Here is a 17,181-nt window from a genome sequence, read left to right as displayed (position 1 = left end):
TGTGTTTAGTCACTTAGGCCTGCACATCAACCAGTTCTGGGAACATTTGAGACTTGGGCTGCTTGCTCTCAAAGTGCTGCTTGAATGTCTTCAGGCTTGCGTCTATAAAGGTCAAGTCCGAAATGGAGGACATTAACAATTTGTGGCTTAGATTGAATTCAAAGTTGACACAAATGATAAACTAAGCAATATGATGCAACAAACTACTACACATATGAAAGACTGTACCACACATGCCAGGTTTTCCAAAAGCATCTTAAGGCTAAATTCATTGTTAGAACCTTTGTATGAGCATCGTTAAATCTCTGAGCTGTTTCCCAAAACCATAGTTACTAAAGTGGCACTTGAAAACCATAGCAGGTAGGACTAAATAAGGTTACATAACCTTGCCTACTAGCTATAACAATGATATGCTGTCCAGATGGTAACAGAAAACAGATCAATGTCTTCCTGCAGTAACGTTAGCACACTGTTGACTCAAGAGAAGATGTTAATCAGCACATCTCTTAAACCTTTCAAAAAGCCAGACCAGAATAATACACCTAGCTAGGGTAGCTACAAGCTAAGTAGTACTTGAAGTACCCACCCCTCACCCACAGACACAAACAAACATCAAAAACGCCTAGCTTCACCAGCTACATTAGCTTGCAAGCTAGACTGTTGGTTTATAAAAACCAAGGAAAGCTCGTTTTTATAACTAATTTGTCATGCATTTAAATGGCTAGACAAATAGATTGCTAATGTAGCCATCTAGCCAGGCTAATGTAGATATCTAGCCAGGCTAATGTAGCCATCTAGCCAGGCTAATGTAGACATTTAGCCGGCTAATGATGCTAACTAGTTAGTAACTATGAGCTAGCTAGCTAGATAACAGGTATTGTGTAAATTTGCCCAAGACAGTTAACAGAATTATAAATGTAAACAAATTTAGACCATTTATTCATAAGATTGTTAATCCAGAGATGTTTACCTTTGCCTCAATTCAGCAGTCAAATCATCATGGCCCAGAGTGACATGAAGCTTGAGACTGCCATTTGTAGTTCTGTATGATAGCCACATTAGCATTTTTGGGGGGTAAATTCAGGAGAATTTATTGATAAACATCAAAACGTCACGCCAGGGTAAGCCTACACGAAACACAGTTGTTATTTGAAGATGTTCTAAAATCCACTATGGGAAAAATGAATGGTGAAAAAACGTCTGGAACCATTTCTGTGTCTGACCGCTAGGTTTTATGGGTATTGTGACTTATATTGTGGTACTCTATAAGCTACTACTTCTGATACCTGTAAACCTGCCCCTAAAGATCACTGAAAATAAAAAATAAAACTTTCGTTTCACGCTTCCCGCCCGTGGTATTTGACAGTTCCCCTCCATTCTTTGACGTTTACCCCGCCCCGTCAATCCTGGGTTGTTTACAATACTGCCACGGGCCAGGAATGGTGAGGGGCGGACGGACACTTTCGGAACATACATAGTCAACTAGCTACTTTTACTACTTTTTTTTTTTCTCTGAAAAGTGTTAGTGCATAGGGAAAGGTGCCACACAAGAGCGGCCCTACAACTCGACTGCAGCACGACCTTGGATTGGAAAAGTAACGTTAAGCCCCAAAGAGAAAACCGCCATCACCACCCGAAAATAACTAGCGAGGCTCCCACTTCCTGGTAAGAATGCAGAAGTTTGCTAGCCAGCTACCGTTAGCTAGTTTCCAGTGGCCATACCACTGCCACAGGTGAAAGTTAACTAGTTAGCTAACAAACTAAGCGACTTTACCGCGTAATTTGTACATATTCCACGGAAAGTTTTAGCAAACAAGACGAAAGCAATGCGACTTCACTTTTCATCGTGTTATAATTTTAGCTAGCCCGCTAGCAATCCAGCTGTTTTATAACGTTTCTCTTGCACGTTACTATTAACGTTATGTACTGTCAGCAGTTAACTAACTAGGTTGTCAGTTGTTTAATGATGGCTAATGTGCTACCTAGTTAATATAACGTTTGTCGTCAGTTTAGTGAATGCCAATATTTTTGCTTTTCCAAACTTTTTGTCAGCCTGCCCTGTGTTTCAGTTCTCGTGCCTTGTCTTATGTCAGAATGGAAATATGGGGTTATTTCAGAACAGTTACAATTCACAGACGGGTTGGCTGACAACGTAACGAAAATGATGTGGCTGGAAGGTGTGCGTTGTTATGATTCTGAACAGTGTAATGTCTAGATGGGATTCAGCTTTTGTCAAATTTACGACAAAAGTGTTTTGCATTTTAGCTAACCCTTTTCCTAACCTTAACATAATTCCCCTAACCTGCCACGTTTATTCTCCTTATCTGCTGCGTACGTTCTCCTAAATATGCTACGAAAAGTAAATTCTGACAAACGCTGGATCCCTCTGAATGGTCAGATAACTAGCAACAATGATAAGAAGCTGCCATGTGGGGAATCGTAGGCTAGGAACTAACAGATGCATAAAAATAGCCCGGAAGTAAAGCCGCACAGGGAGCCAAGTTTTAAATGGAATACATTGAATACATGGATCAGGGTGGATTTTTTAAAATATTAAAACACGATTTAAATGTATTTTCGGAAGGGCAGTGGTCACCATTCATGTAATACATTTAAATATATACATCAGACGTTATTGGGGAGCTATTTCATAGTTTTTTCACGGGTACATTATTTTCCTATTTCAATCTTATAGCAACCCTATGCTTGGCGTGACTTTTATGGACATAGCAGACCATCCGAAATGTCCTTAAATATTGTGATATGCAACCTGGAATAAAAATTTAAGAGGACCAGTGCTATATAGCGGAAAAAAAATCTCACATCTGTGCAGTTTGCAAGCGATGTCGTTAGGCTACATTGTATTGTTGTTTCATCAAGTGATACATTGTATCATTTTCGCTTGACTGAGAACCAGGAGTTTATGGCTGTCCCCGACCCAAAAAAATATTGGTCGACCGAAAGTAGTCTGTTCTTTCAACCAATCGATTGGTCTAAACTTTTAAATGTGTATTTTCCCATATATAGTATATCTTTTTTTAATTAACAGTGTGTTTTTAATAAAATCAACTATATGCATTGAGCTTGTCTGATGCTTTAAGCACACTGTTTGATGAAATAAGATGCAAATAACTCAAGAGGAAACCAGAGATAACCAGAAGAAGAAAAAAACTAAACCTGACCCGACCATTCTCAGCCGTTACTCTCCTGAAGTTGCCGGTAATAGGCTACACGAGGAGTCTGCATGTGGAATGCCAATTTATCAAACCATTTCTACCGATCTGTGTGCCAGTTATGGTTTTCATATGCACATTTTCGTGGAACAGTTTCATTTCATTTATGATAACGTCTTCATATCTCAAAATCATTGTCATGTGGTTAATCAAAATTCTATCTAAATGAAAATGATACTAACCTAAAAAGTAACTTCTATTGCCATTGCCAACTATGTAAAAAAAGCCTACGTAAAGCCAACAAATGAAAACATGCACCATGCAGGTAGAAAATATCCAAATAAAAATAAATATCCTATAAATCACATTGGCTACTCATGGCCTGTCTGCAATGAACTTGAAACATTGTATCAACTACCAACTTTTCTCCTGCCCAAAGCTTGTGCTAGCAAACTTGCAACATTGTATAAAAAATTATGGACCCTCAGCTTCCCACCCCAGTGAGGTCGGGACAGATTCAGCTGTAGGTTGTTTGCGCAAGGGATAAGAGGTCATCAGCTAGGCCTATTTTATGATGTTTCCACTGGATTAGAGCATGCCATGTGTTTATCAAAAGTGAGAGAGCTGGAAAGATTTTTCAAATACATTGAGGAACTATTATCATTCTCAATAGATGTAAAAACAGACTTTGTTTGCTTGCTGTTTGAGATGAAGAAAACATTACTTTGAGAAGCTCCACAGCTCATTAGAAGTGGTGCGTTAAGCCAATCAGAAATACTATCAGATCCCCAAATGGGCACATTTATATGCCTACATTTGCCAAGTAGCCTATAGGCCTACTTCTATGCGTAATCAGGTGCACGTCCTGTATATGGTCTTCTCTATTCGCTACAGCAAATTGTAAAGGAATAGTATACAAGAATCTCAACCAACAGCAGTCAAATGATTTGGCATAGACTAAATAGAAGCAAGCAGCAACACCTTGCTAAAAAGTATAAAACGCAAAAAAGAAAGCTTAATTACAATATTAGTGGGAATATGTCCATGATAAAAAACTAGAGAATTTAATATAATTGGATAAATTAGAACAAATATTAGTTGAGATGCAGCTACCACTCGCATATGGATTGCTATTTCTAAAATCAATATGGACAGCACCCAGGGCTGAAAGTTGAGTAGGCAAATTTACTAACGAGGGGTTTATTGGAACACCATTTAAGAAATAAGAGGTAGGCTTATCGGTTTGACAGATGCAATTATGTTATCCATATACAGTGCTATGAAAAAGTATTTGCCCCCTTTCTAATTTTCTCTACTTTTGCATATTTGTGATACTGAATGTTATCAGATCTTCAACCAAAACCTAATATTAGATAAAGGGAACATAAGTGAACAAATAACACAACAATTACATCAGTGACGTGTGGGTTTTCAAGCATGAACTGCTCATTTCAAGTCCTGCCACAACATCTCAATTGGGATTAGGTCTGGACTTTGACTAGGCCATTCCAAAACTTATAATTTGTTGCTTTTTAGCAATTTTCATGTAGACTTGATTGTGTGTTTTGGATCATGACCCAGCTGCGCTTCAGCTTCAGCTCACAGACGGATGGTCTGACATTCTCCTGTAGAGTTCTCTGATACAGAGCAGAATTCATGGTTCCTTCTATTAAGGCAAGTCGTCCAGGTCCTGAGGCAGGCAGCAAAGCATCCCCAAACCATCACACCACCACCACCATGCTTGACCTTTGGTATGATGTTCTTACTGTGGAATGCAGTGTTTGGTTTTCGCCAGGCATAATGGGACCCATCTCGTCCATAAAGTTGACTCAAGTTTTCCAAAAAGCACCTGGATGATCATCAAGACTCTTGGAATAACGTTCTATGGACAGATGATTCAAAAGTATAACTTTTTGGACGACATGGTTCCAGTAATGCCTGGCGAAAACCAAACTCTGCATTCCACAGTAAGAACATCATACCAAAGGTCAAGCATGGTGGTGGTGGTGTGATGGTTTGGGGATGCTTTGCTGCCTCAGGACCTGGACGACTTGCCTTAATAGAAGGAACCATGAATTCTGCTCTGTATCAGAGAATTCTACAGGAGAATGTCAGACCATCCATCTGTGAGCTGAAGCTGAAGCGCAGCTGGGTCATGCAGCAAGACAATGATCCAAAACACACAATCAAGTCTACATGAAAATTGCTAAAAAGCAAGTTTTGGAATGGCCTAGTCAAAGCCCAGACCTAATCCCGATTGAGATGTTGTGGCAGGACTTGAAACGAGCAGTTCATGCTTGAAAACCCACACGTCACTGAGTTAAAGCAGTTCTGCATGGAAGAGTGGGCCAAAATTCCTCCACAGCGACGTGAGAGACTGATCAACAACTACAGGAAGCATTTGGTTGGAGTCATTACAGCTAAAGGTGGCACAACCAGTTATTGAGTGTAAGGGGGCAATTACTTTTTCACACAGGGGAATTGGGTGTTGCATAACTTTGTTTATGAAATAATGAAATAAATATCTAATTGTTGTGTTATTTGTCCACTTATGTTCCCTTGATCTAATATTAGGTTTTGGTTGAAGATCTAATAACATTCAGTATCACAAATATGCAAAAGTAGAGAAAATTAGAAAGGGGGCAAATACTTTTTCATAGCACTGTATTTGTCATTTGGCCTGTAGCTATTTCCTACAACAATGTCACTGTGCACTCCTTCTTTCTGCGTCGGACTCGGGCCTCATGTCTGGGGTGGAAAATCAACTTCTGAAAGTACCATGCTTAGATTCATAATGACATCTCCGATTGAATTCTTTGCAAACAGCAACAGTTTTGTTGCAAACAAGACACACTGGTTTGGCATTGGAGAAATACGGTACAATGAATATCTTTTAATAGGGTAGGTAGGCCTATTCATATAGACATTGGTGATTTTTACCACTGTAATCATATCAAAATGATCTTATTGTCATTGAATTGATTAGCCCACTAACCACGTGCTAAATGTGTAGTGTAGCCTACACTTTGGAGGGCTATGAATTGGGCCGCTAGTAGGCTATTTGCTAATAGCCTAATTATGTTTTGGCCTGCCGACTAGCTACAAGCTCAAGAAGAAATTGTCTGGAGGCCAAACCCCAGTTGCCAACCCCAGTTGTATATTGTAAATTCAATCACCCTCTTCATCATCATCATTCAGATAATTCAAACGTGTTGATGTAGTGCTAAACTCGTGGTTGTCTCGTTGAACAGAAATTATGTTGCTCACCAGTGCACTCTGAAGAGGAAACAACGATACAATGTTGCCTAACAACATCGCTCGCAAACGGCACAGATGTGTGATTTGTTTCACTATAGAAGCTCTGGTCCTCTTAAATTTTAATTCCAGATTGCATATCACAATATTTAAGGGCATATTGGATGATTTGCTATGCCTATAACAGTCACGCCAAGCAAAGGGTTGCTATAAGATTGAAATGGGAAAATGTACCCATGAAAAAACTATGAAATAGCTCCCCAATAACATCTGATGTATACAGTTTAAGTCGGAAGTTTACATACACCTTAGCCAAATACATTTAAACTCAGTTTTTCACAATTCCTGACATTTAATCCTAGTAAAAATTCCCTGTCTTAGTTCAGTTAGGATCACCACTTTATTTTAAGAATGTGAAATGTCAGAATAATAGTAGAGAGAATTATTTATTTCAGCTTTTATTTCTTTCATAATAATATGCCATTTAGCAGACGCTTTTATCCAAAGCGACTTACAGTCATGCGTGCATACATTTTTGTGTATGGGTGGTCCCGGGGATCGAACCCACTACCTTGGCGTTACAAGCGCCGTGCTCTACCAGCTGAGTTACAGAGGACCACATCACATTCCCAGTGGGTCAGAAGTTTACATACACCCAATTAGTATTTGGTAGCATTGCCTTTAAATTGTTTAACTTGGGTCAAACGTTTCAGGTAGCCTTCCACAAGCTTCCCACAATAAGTTGGGTGAGTTTTGGCCCATTCCTCCTGACAGAGCTGGTGTAACTGAGTCAGGTTTTGAAGGCCTCCTTGCTCGCACACACTTTTTCAGTTCTGCCCACAAATGTTCTATAGGATTGAGGTCAGGGCCTTGTGATGGCCACTCCAATACCTTGACTTTGTTGTCCTTAAGCCATTTTGCCACAACTTTGGAAGTATGCTTGGGGTCATTGTCCGTTTGGAAGACCCATTTGCGACCAAGCTTTAACTTCCTGACTGATGTCTTGAGATGTTGCTTCAATATATCCACATAATTTTCCTTCCTCATGATGCCATCTATTTTGTGAAGTGCACCAGTTCCTCTTGCAGCAAAGCACCCCCACAGCATGATGCTGCCACGCCCGTGCTTCATGGTTGGGATGGTATTCTTCGGCTAGCAAGCCACCCCTTTTCTCCTCCAAACATAACGATGGTCATTATGGGCAAACAGTTCTATTTTTGTTTCATCAGACCAGAGGACATTTCTCCAAAAAGTACGATCTTTGTCCCAATGTGCAGTTGCAAACTGTAGTCTGGCTTTTTTATGGTGGTTTTGAAGCAGTGGCTTCTTCCTTGCTGAGCGGCCTGTCGATATAGGACCCGTTTTATTGTGGATATAGATACTTTTGTACCTGTTTCCTCCAGCATCTTCATAAGGTCCTTTGCTGTTATTCTGGGATTGATTTGCACTTTTCGCACCAAATACATTCATCTCTAGTAGACAGAACGCGTCTCTTTCCTGAGCGGTATGATGGCTGTGTGGTCCCATGGTGTTTACTTGCGTACTATTGTTTGTACAGATGAAAGTTGTACCTTCAGGCATTTGGAAATTGCTCCCAAGGATGAACCAGACTTGTGGTGGTCTACAATTTGTTTTTCTGAGGTCTTGGCTGATTTCTATTGATTTTCCCATGATGTCAAGCAAAGAGGCACTGAGCCTTGAAATACATCCACAGGTACACCTCCAATTGACTCAAATTATGTCAATTACCCTATCAGAAGCTTCTAAAGCCATGACATCATTTTCTGGAACTTTCCAAGCTGTTTAAAGGCACAGTCAACTTAGTGTAGGTAAACTTCTGACCCACTGGAATTGTGATACAGTGAATTATAAGTTAAATAATCTGTCTGTAAACAATTGTTGGAAAATTACGTGTCATGCACAAAGTAGATGTCCTAACCGACTTGCCAAAACTATAGTTTGTTAACAAGAAATTAGTGGAGTGGTTGAAAAACAACTTTTAATGACTCCAACCTAAGTGTATGTAAACGTCCGACTTCAACTGTATTTTTAATGTATTACGTTAAATCACCACAGCCCTTCTGAAAATACACTTAAATCGTGTTTTATTGCGATTCCCCCACCCTGCTCAATATATTCAATGTGTTCCATTTAAAATGTGGCTCCCAGTGCGGCATTACTTCTGGGCTGTTATGACGCATCTGGCAGTTCCTTCTCTGTATGTTCCTAGATTGTAGGTGTCTCGTTTCAGCTCGTTGTATCTTATTATACCGTGTCTTGTTTTAAGGTGTTTTGACTGATGTCATGTCTATGCAAATATGGAAAAAATTTGCTAGCTAGCTAACCAACAAATGTAAAGATGGATTTGAGAGACTACAAGTACTCATTGTGCAAATGTATTTATGTTTCCATTGACTCCATTCCAGCCATTATTATGAGCCATCCTCTCTTCAGCAGCCTCCACTGGTTGACATGTTGTCAACAGTCTAAGCCCGTCAAACTCAACTCTGGACCTTGAAGCCAGTTCTACTGCATTTTTTTCATTGTTCCCCTCTAATCCGGGACTGATTTAGACCTGGGACACCAGGTGTGTGCAATTAATTATCAGGTAGAACAGAAATTCCAGCAGGCTAAACAACCAACCCGTGTATTGGACCTGCTCAGAGCCCTATATTTAGGGTGTACAATCAAAAACGTGTCTTTTGACCAATAGGTTAAATAACATGTAGATAATCCTCTAAGAAAACCAATGGTCCAAATGTAATGTCTCTAGCATGATCTTTTCAAAAGTATTTGGAGAGTTTACCCTTGTAGGATGGCAATAATTAGGGTGACTAAAGAATTAAGGCTACTGGTTACTTTCCTATTGAGCTCGTCATCTTTCTTCTCAAATCCGCAGGACATGAAACAATATAGAGGTAAGATGGATATCGATTTTGAGATGTAGTTTTTTCATATTTTAGTATACATTTTTCATAATAATTTAAAATTCCTGTTCTGTTTCAAAGATTTCTCAGAAAAACAACCGTATGTCTGCGAAATGTGAACAGCGCACTGAGCGTATACCAAGCTTTTCATTTTCAAAGCCTTATACATTTAATTCAGCTCGTGTCATGCTAATTTAGGTTTTTGCGACCAACGGAAACAACTTTGATGACTATAACCACAAAATGTAAAGTCCTAAAAAGTTATGAGAAATCTGCACCGCTATGTCAACAGAGCTTGGTACTTATTATCGGTATTGTCTATTAAGTTACAAAATCAGTTAATGTTAATGATATGTTAGATAAAGGCCCCACTGAACGATTCAGTACATGAATAATCATATTTGCCTTCGTAAAATGTATTTTATAACGTAAGAAAGGAAAATTATCACCAAAGCATGTTTTCAACCACTCTGTGCAGAGTGGGTCAACTCTAGTGTTGGGTGGTATCCACATTTCTATATCATTATACCGTCCTTCTCTCACCCCGGGATTTACGGTATACCAGCTTAGTACACAAGGGGGTGCCAAAAAACGCAAAAAAAGCCCATTGGGTGTCTATTTACCAAAATGCTAACAAAATTATCACAAGTAATATCGAATTTCCATGGAGGCTGCTAGCTAAATATGCTAACAAGCGCAAACGAAAATGACGAAATTGAAAGACATGCAATCCAGCTCATAAAGTTATACATATACCGGTAGGAGTTACCGAATGTCAATGTTTTTACATTTACAAGCGAATGTGAACGAGAGACATTATGCAAATGCCTGCTCTGCTCTGAGAAGAGGGGGGATGAGCAGACAGGGTGAGAACGGGGAGGACATAAAACGAAATCAAGATAGCAGTGGCAGCTGTACAAATAACTCATTCAAAGGGCTTTGACTTCTCAAACACGGCAGAAAGCTAACACAATATGATGCTCCGTCACCTTATTAATTCAGCCACTTACTTGGCAAGTTAGACTTAGGGGTCGTATTAACACAGAATTCTGCGTTTTTCACGCAGGATAAAAAGATAAAGCGCATTTCTTATGTTTTTTACCTTTATTTAATTTTTCTTATGCGTTTTATCGGTACAGTTTTGTAAACACATATCTAAATTGCTTCTTATTGTAATTTCTGCTCGGCATCAGACACATTTTTTGCATCAGTTGCACTTCTAAATTCGGATGAGAATTCACAAACGGCATTCTATCTGCAGACAGTGCTCTGACTGATGTGTAGCTACTTTTCTCAGGTATTTTTCTCGGTAAAATGCAAGATTAACTTTAAGCAAAATATTAGGAAATGTAGCTGGCTACATTCTTTCTATGATAGGCCTAAACATTAGAAATATGATGGCCATGCATCGTTTTTGCGAAACATACCTTGCTTTCTCATTGTAAGCTCATTTACTTGTGTTGCTGCCAGCCAAATAGCATTGCACTTCTGTTTTCATCTGATTAAAATGAAGCTATTTTCTGCCGAATGTGTTGCACTAATGTATTTTCTGTGAAGGAAAACTATAGTTGCACATCCCTGATCACTCTATTGAAGCATAAAGAACACTGACTTTGTGACAGGTGAAATGAAGAACGCGGTCTGCTTTCTCGCCTAATGCATTGCCTGCAGGTATTTACTTAAAAAATTGCTATAAATATTAAAATATATTGAAAAACTTAAAGGAAATAATTTCAACGGTATTGAAAAACTATCCCGTGTTTTTTTTCAAAATACCCCGGTATACAGTGGACACCCTACTGTATTTAGAGAATTGGGCCAACTTTTAGAATTTTGAATATTGTTCTAATCCTAGACATTCACTTACAATTGTACACGAGAGGGCGTCCTAAACAACCTTTTTAGCATGGCAGAGCCATGTACCGTAGGTCAGCACAGCCGTGCTAAAAAAGTTGTTTTGCACAACCTCGAGTGTACAATTGTTTTTCTACAATGGGTTACCAATTCAATAAAAAATGTTATTTTGATCAATGTATTCATAGGCTGCTATTTTATCCCTCATCTGAAATATAGGCCTAGTCCCGACACATCTATGGTTGCTAGCCAAGCCGGCTGGACGTTCATTCTTTCGGTTAGGTTGCCAGGGACACGACCCAGTCATTAAGTATTTTTGTTCTATATTGTTCGTTCTAAATGTTCCGTTGCCAGCTCTTATCCCTTGCTTGCTAGCTAGCCAACTACGGCTAACACAGTCAGGTCAAACAGTGCAGCTATAATAACAGCAAAGTAGCTGCATTTGCATTTGTTTAAGCTGTTTTGGATACATCCATAACAATGAGCTAATGATGCGCAAATTCATAGAAAATGTGCTCTCTCGTCAGGACACTTCAGAGGAGCTAGCCAACTACAGAGCTAACGCAATCACTTCAAACTGAAGCTGGTAAGACGGCAAACTAGCTGCATTTCATGTCGTTTGACCTGTTTTTCTATTGAAATTTCTTTGTATATAGCCATAAAAACGATGCTGATTCGTTATATCGACTGCCTGAGAAACTATTTTTTGTTTGTTTATTTATTCTTGCTCACAGATAAAATTGAAGAAATGCCTAATTGACATTACTAATAATTGCAAAACACTTATTTATAATCCATAACACATATCCGTTCATTCTATCAGTTAGGTTGCCAGAGACGCAACCCAGTCGTGAAGTCTTTTTGTTCTATATCTGTGGACGCGACCCAGTCGTTTGTTCTAAATGTTCCGTTGCCATGCTGGCTGGCAACTCTCTTATTCCTTGCATGCTAGCCAACTACGACTAACCCAGTCACATCAAACCATGCAGCTAGAATAACTGCAAAGTAGCTGCATTTCATTTCGTTTGACCTTTTTTTCTATTGACATTTTTGTATATTCATAAAAATTATGCTGATTCATGATTTCGACTTGCTGAGAAAAGATGCCCGTCTCGTCGTGACGCGTTAATTCTCAATAGGACAGTGGAGATCGAATTTCAATGTTGAAACAATGTTGCAAATGTCGAGAGATAGACGGCAACGTTTGTACAAACCCCCGTTGTTGCAAACCAAATGTTAGGCTGGAAGCAAGGGGAAATAATGTCTAGATGCTTTTTACAGTGGCTGAGCTAATGGGACACTGGATACGCAGTGAATTCTCAGATGGACATTTAAGTGATAATGCCAGAGAAGCTGGTGTTTGGAGGATATATTGGCACGGTGTTGTTAGGCACGAGACGAAGTCGAGGGCTTGCAATCCGTGCCTCTATATCCTCCAAACACTGGCTTCGAGGGCATTATCACTTTTATACAACGGCTTACCAATGATTGACATATTTTTATATTGCTTTTTCTTTGCAACTCTGCCTAGAAGGTCAGCATCCCAGAGTCGCTTCTTCACTGTTGACGTTGAGACTGGTGGTTTGCGGGTACGATTTAATGAAACTGCCAGTTGAGGAACTAGACACTAATGTATTTGTCCTCTTGCTCAGATGTGCACCGGGGCCTCCCAGTCCTCTTTATATTCTGGTTAGAGCCAGTTTGCGCTGTTCTGTGAAGGGAGTAGTACACAGCGTTGTATGAGATCTTCAGTTTCTTGGCAATTTCTCAGAACAAGAATAGACTGACGAGTTTCAGAAGAAAGTTATTTGTTTCTGGCCATTTTGAGCCTGTAATCGAACCCACAATTGCTGATGCTCCAGATACTCAACTAGCCCCAAGAAGGCCAGTTTTATTGCTTCTTTAATCAGCACAACAGTTTTCAGCTGTGCTAACATAATTGCAAAAGGGTTTTCTAATGATCAATTTGCCTTTTAAAATGATAAACTTGGATTAGCAAACACAACGTGCCATTGGAACACAGGACTGATGGTTGGTGATAATGGGCCTCTGCATGCCTATGTTTCCAGCTACAATAGCCATTTACAACATTAACAATGTCTACAATTTGATGTTATTTTAATGGACAACAAATTTGCTTTTCTTTCGAAAACAAGGACATTTCTAAGTGACCCCAAACTTTTGAATGGTAGTGTGTGTAATGGAAAGATACCTATATATTCCCCCTTTTGGGACTTTCTAAGTCCCAATCTTCATTACCTAATAAAGAATATATTCAAAATAAACATATCATAAACATAATAATGGTTTAACCATTAGTGCAAGAATGGATGTAAGGGTGTGCATATAACTTGTTTTTTTACCTTGCCCCTGTAGTTTCATTACATACTTTGCATAAAGGTTTGTCACTCTTTAAACTATTTCATCCTTTTCTTCTCCGGATAAACCATCATGTTGTGGTTGTGGAGCCCAGTCCGGAACCAGATTAAAGTCCGGAAAATCATTCTTAAGGTTTGCTCCCAATCTGTGCATTTGAGTTTCGTGGTCATGGCAAGCCCATCCTCCCCCAGGGATAACACCCCACTTGCATTCAGGGTTGCCAAATTGACAGTCCAGCGGGCCCCCTTTTGATGTTGCATGTTTTCCCTCTCTTATCAACATACTGTCCTGGAGCTCCTGGAGCTGGATATACTTCCTTGGGTGAATTGTTAACAATTGTCTGTACAGTTATTTGTTTAACCGTGGTTTGAATCAAGAATGATTTCAACAGAGGTAGTATGCAACAGAATACTACTCCCATTACTACCAAGACTTCAACTATGATAATTGCCATCTTTGCAAACATGGCACCCCATTTTCCAAGAGTCAAGTCCAGCTAATCCCAGGCATGAGCATCATGCCCAGCATTGTTTCTGACTTCTTGTCTTAGTCCTTTAAGCTTGATCATTGCCTCAGTGAATGCTCCACCTGGGGTAGTATTGTTGGGAATAAAGGTGCAGCACTCGCTCCCAAACATAAGACTCCACCTGTTTCTGCTAGGAGCCAATCTAAAGCCTGCCCATTCGGTCATCCTACTTGTTGCCTGTACTTATTCTCCCAGAGCTGTCAATGCTGAGTCAGTATAATTTATGAACCTTTGCTGATTATAATACATGTAATTTATCTATTCTAAGTTTTTATTGGGAGTTATCCAAACTAATATTGATTCAAATCCTGATGTCATTTCACTTCTAGCTTTCAATTCGTTAGGAATTCCCCTGGGTTGGCCTTTAGAATCTAGTTGTACATTGGGATCGGTTTGATATGTTCTCTTTGATCTTTTTAATTGGGTATCCTGCGCATCAACCTTTAGGGCCTCCCAGTCAGCTATTACAACTTGCTAGCACAGAGCCCTTTCCATCCTTTTGGTAATGTTACCCTGAGTTGCCCTTGGCAGATCCAGAAGAAATCTGCCACGGCCAACGACTGATCCTCATAAGGAGTGATCAGCAGTAGTGTCTGATTCTCGCATACTTCAGGGGTAATTATCACTCCAGTTCTTGACCCTGCTGCATGATAGATTTTCCTTTGTGGGGTCTCCGCATTCCAAGAGAGATTTTTTATCCAGGTGCCATGTAGTTTCACATTTTCCCTTGAATTTTCCCAAATCATGTACCCCGATTGTTCTGTTGTAGCACTCATACTTCTGCCCATAATCTGTTTGATATTTATCCGGTGCTTCCATTTTCCTCGTTTCTATTCTAACATCTAGTTGCTTACACCACTCCCCCCACCCTGTTCGACTATAAAATTGTTTACATTCAGGGTTTCCTAAATATGACAAACATTCTGCTGAACAATATTGTCTCTCCCAGTCTCTTAGGCACAGTCCTGGTAGCTGTGGGGATTTGGTACTACTATCAGTTCCTTTAATGGGGAGGGGGTGCATACTAGACAAGTGCATACTAGACAATTTTCTTTCTTCAGTTTTAATGTAGTATATTGTGCCCACTTATACCAGTCATTGCCCAGCACCTCCTTCCATACCCTTTCTTCCACGTCTGTTGGGGCCCTAGTAGGTAAAGGAATAATTACTTCAGCTTTGCCTCCTGGTAATGTTGTGCTTGTAATTACTACATCATGTTGTTTATCTGGGTCTTGGGCTGTTGCTCTTATGTCTATGATCCACCAGTCTCCTTCATTTATTATCTTGATATCACAGTTACTGTTGTCCCATGTGGTTTCCCTATAATCCCGGTGATGGGCCCACCCACATAATCCATCATCTGACCCTTGCTCCTTAATAGTGAATGCTTTCTCTGTTTCCGTCGTGGTTCTTGTTGGTGCAGGAATGGACATTCTAATCCTGTCTGTTTCTCGTCTTTTTCTTGTTTCTGTGCTTTTCACTATTGCCAGCATGCAATTTTCCTTATTCAGCTGTTTTGGTTTCCAATTTCTGTTAGGGGGACCAGTGAAAGGCAGAGAAATCAATGGTGGGGAGGTCTGGTGAGTCTTGGCGGTCTGGAAGGTATTGGGGGTCTGGGAGGTCTTGGAGGTCTGTCCCTCTACTGAGGGAATCAGCCAGAGTACGTAGCTCATCAACAGCATTCCTACTGCCATCCTCCCCCATCCCCTGATTCTGGACTCCTCCAGCAGGGAGTGATTATTTAGCTTGATCTTCCATCCTTTCTCCTTCTTCTTCTGTTCCTGTTTCCTCTTCTTCCCTATCGGGTGTTTCAGCATCCTCAGCTTCCTCATCTCTAGGTCGTTGTTTTCCGTGTGGTACTCTGGTGCAGTGGTTTAGGTGATACCAGGTCGTTCTTTTTTCCTGGGTTAGGTGTGTGTTTCTGTTATTTTGCATGCGATAGCTCATTAAAGCAAGCGGTAGTGCATCCACCCAGTTAAGCTTTGCACTAGCACAGATTTTATTCAGTTTAGCCTTGAGGGTTCCATTTATTATTTCAACCATCCCTTGCGACTGTGGGTGATACACACATCCCAGTCTTTGCTTTATCCTTAGCTGTTGTAATACCTGTTTTACTGTTTTCTGAATAAATGCCGATCCATTGTCTGAACTGATTTCTGTCGGTATTCCAAACCTGGGTATCACTTCTCTGGTTAGGAATTTGATTACTGTTCCTGATCCTAGGTCTACTGATGGTACTGCTTCTACCCATCTACTGAACCTATCTATAATTACAAGCATGTATCTTTTTCCATTCACTTTCTTAATCATATCCACGTAGTCTATGACCAGGTGTTGAAATGGTCCCTCTGTGACCGATAGACGTGGTTATGCCCTTGCGCACATTGTTTTGCGCACAAACTTCACATTTTGCCAATGTATCATCTAACATCGCCTGTAGATATGGTGACCAATATCCTTACTGTTTGATCTTCCTTATCACTTCCCCCCTTGCACAATGGTCAAAACCATGCACATCTGTTATTAACAGGTTAAGTAATATGGTGTGTGCTACAATAGTACCCTCATGGGATCTCCATAACCCTGTCACATCTTTCGTAGCCCCTCTTTGGTGCCACTTTGTCTGTTAGTAGGGTCCTGCCCTTTCCTGCATGATGTCATCTAACTGAGGTGCAGATTCTACAATTGGTGCTAGCACCGGGATTATGCATTTGGGTGCCTGTTTAGCAGCTTCATCTGCTGCATTATTGCCCCTGATAAAGTCATTGCCTTTCTTGTGAGCCTGACACTTAACTAAAGCCAACCGTGTCGGGTACATTAGTGCTATCATAAGTTTCACAATTTGCTTGTGATGTTGTATAGGCATGCCATCACTTTTCCTGAACCCCCGTTGTTTCCAGACTGCCCCAAACAGGTGACACACACCATGTGCATAGGCTGAATCAGTGTATATGTTAACTGTCTTCCCTTTGCCCCAGCATACAGGCCACAGTAAGTGCTTTAAGTTCAGCCAGTTGGGCTGAACATGGCTGTGGGCAATGTTCTGTCATTACTTCTTTAAATTCCC

At 40.2% G+C, this 17,181-nt stretch overlaps 1 protein-coding gene across 1 annotated transcript in view; it reads left to right on the top strand.

Moving 5' to 3' along the window:
- The first annotated feature begins 1,402 nt into the window (after positions 1-1,402).
- Positions 1,403-17,181, top strand: part of nek7 (NIMA-related kinase 7) — a 123,119-nt gene continuing 107,340 nt past the window's right edge. The window contains exon 1 of the mRNA XM_084185814.1: positions 1,403-1,665. The gene's annotated coding sequence lies outside the window, so the exon portion shown is untranslated. The remainder of the gene's footprint in view (positions 1,666-17,181) is intronic.

The sequence above is a fragment of the Coregonus lavaretus genome, assembly GCF_964263955.1.
Source record: "Coregonus lavaretus genome assembly, chromosome: 21".
NCBI lineage: Eukaryota > Metazoa > Chordata > Actinopteri > Salmoniformes > Salmonidae > Coregonus > Coregonus lavaretus.
Note: the sequence above shows the minus strand (reverse complement) of the source record. Positions and strands in the feature narration are given on the sequence as shown.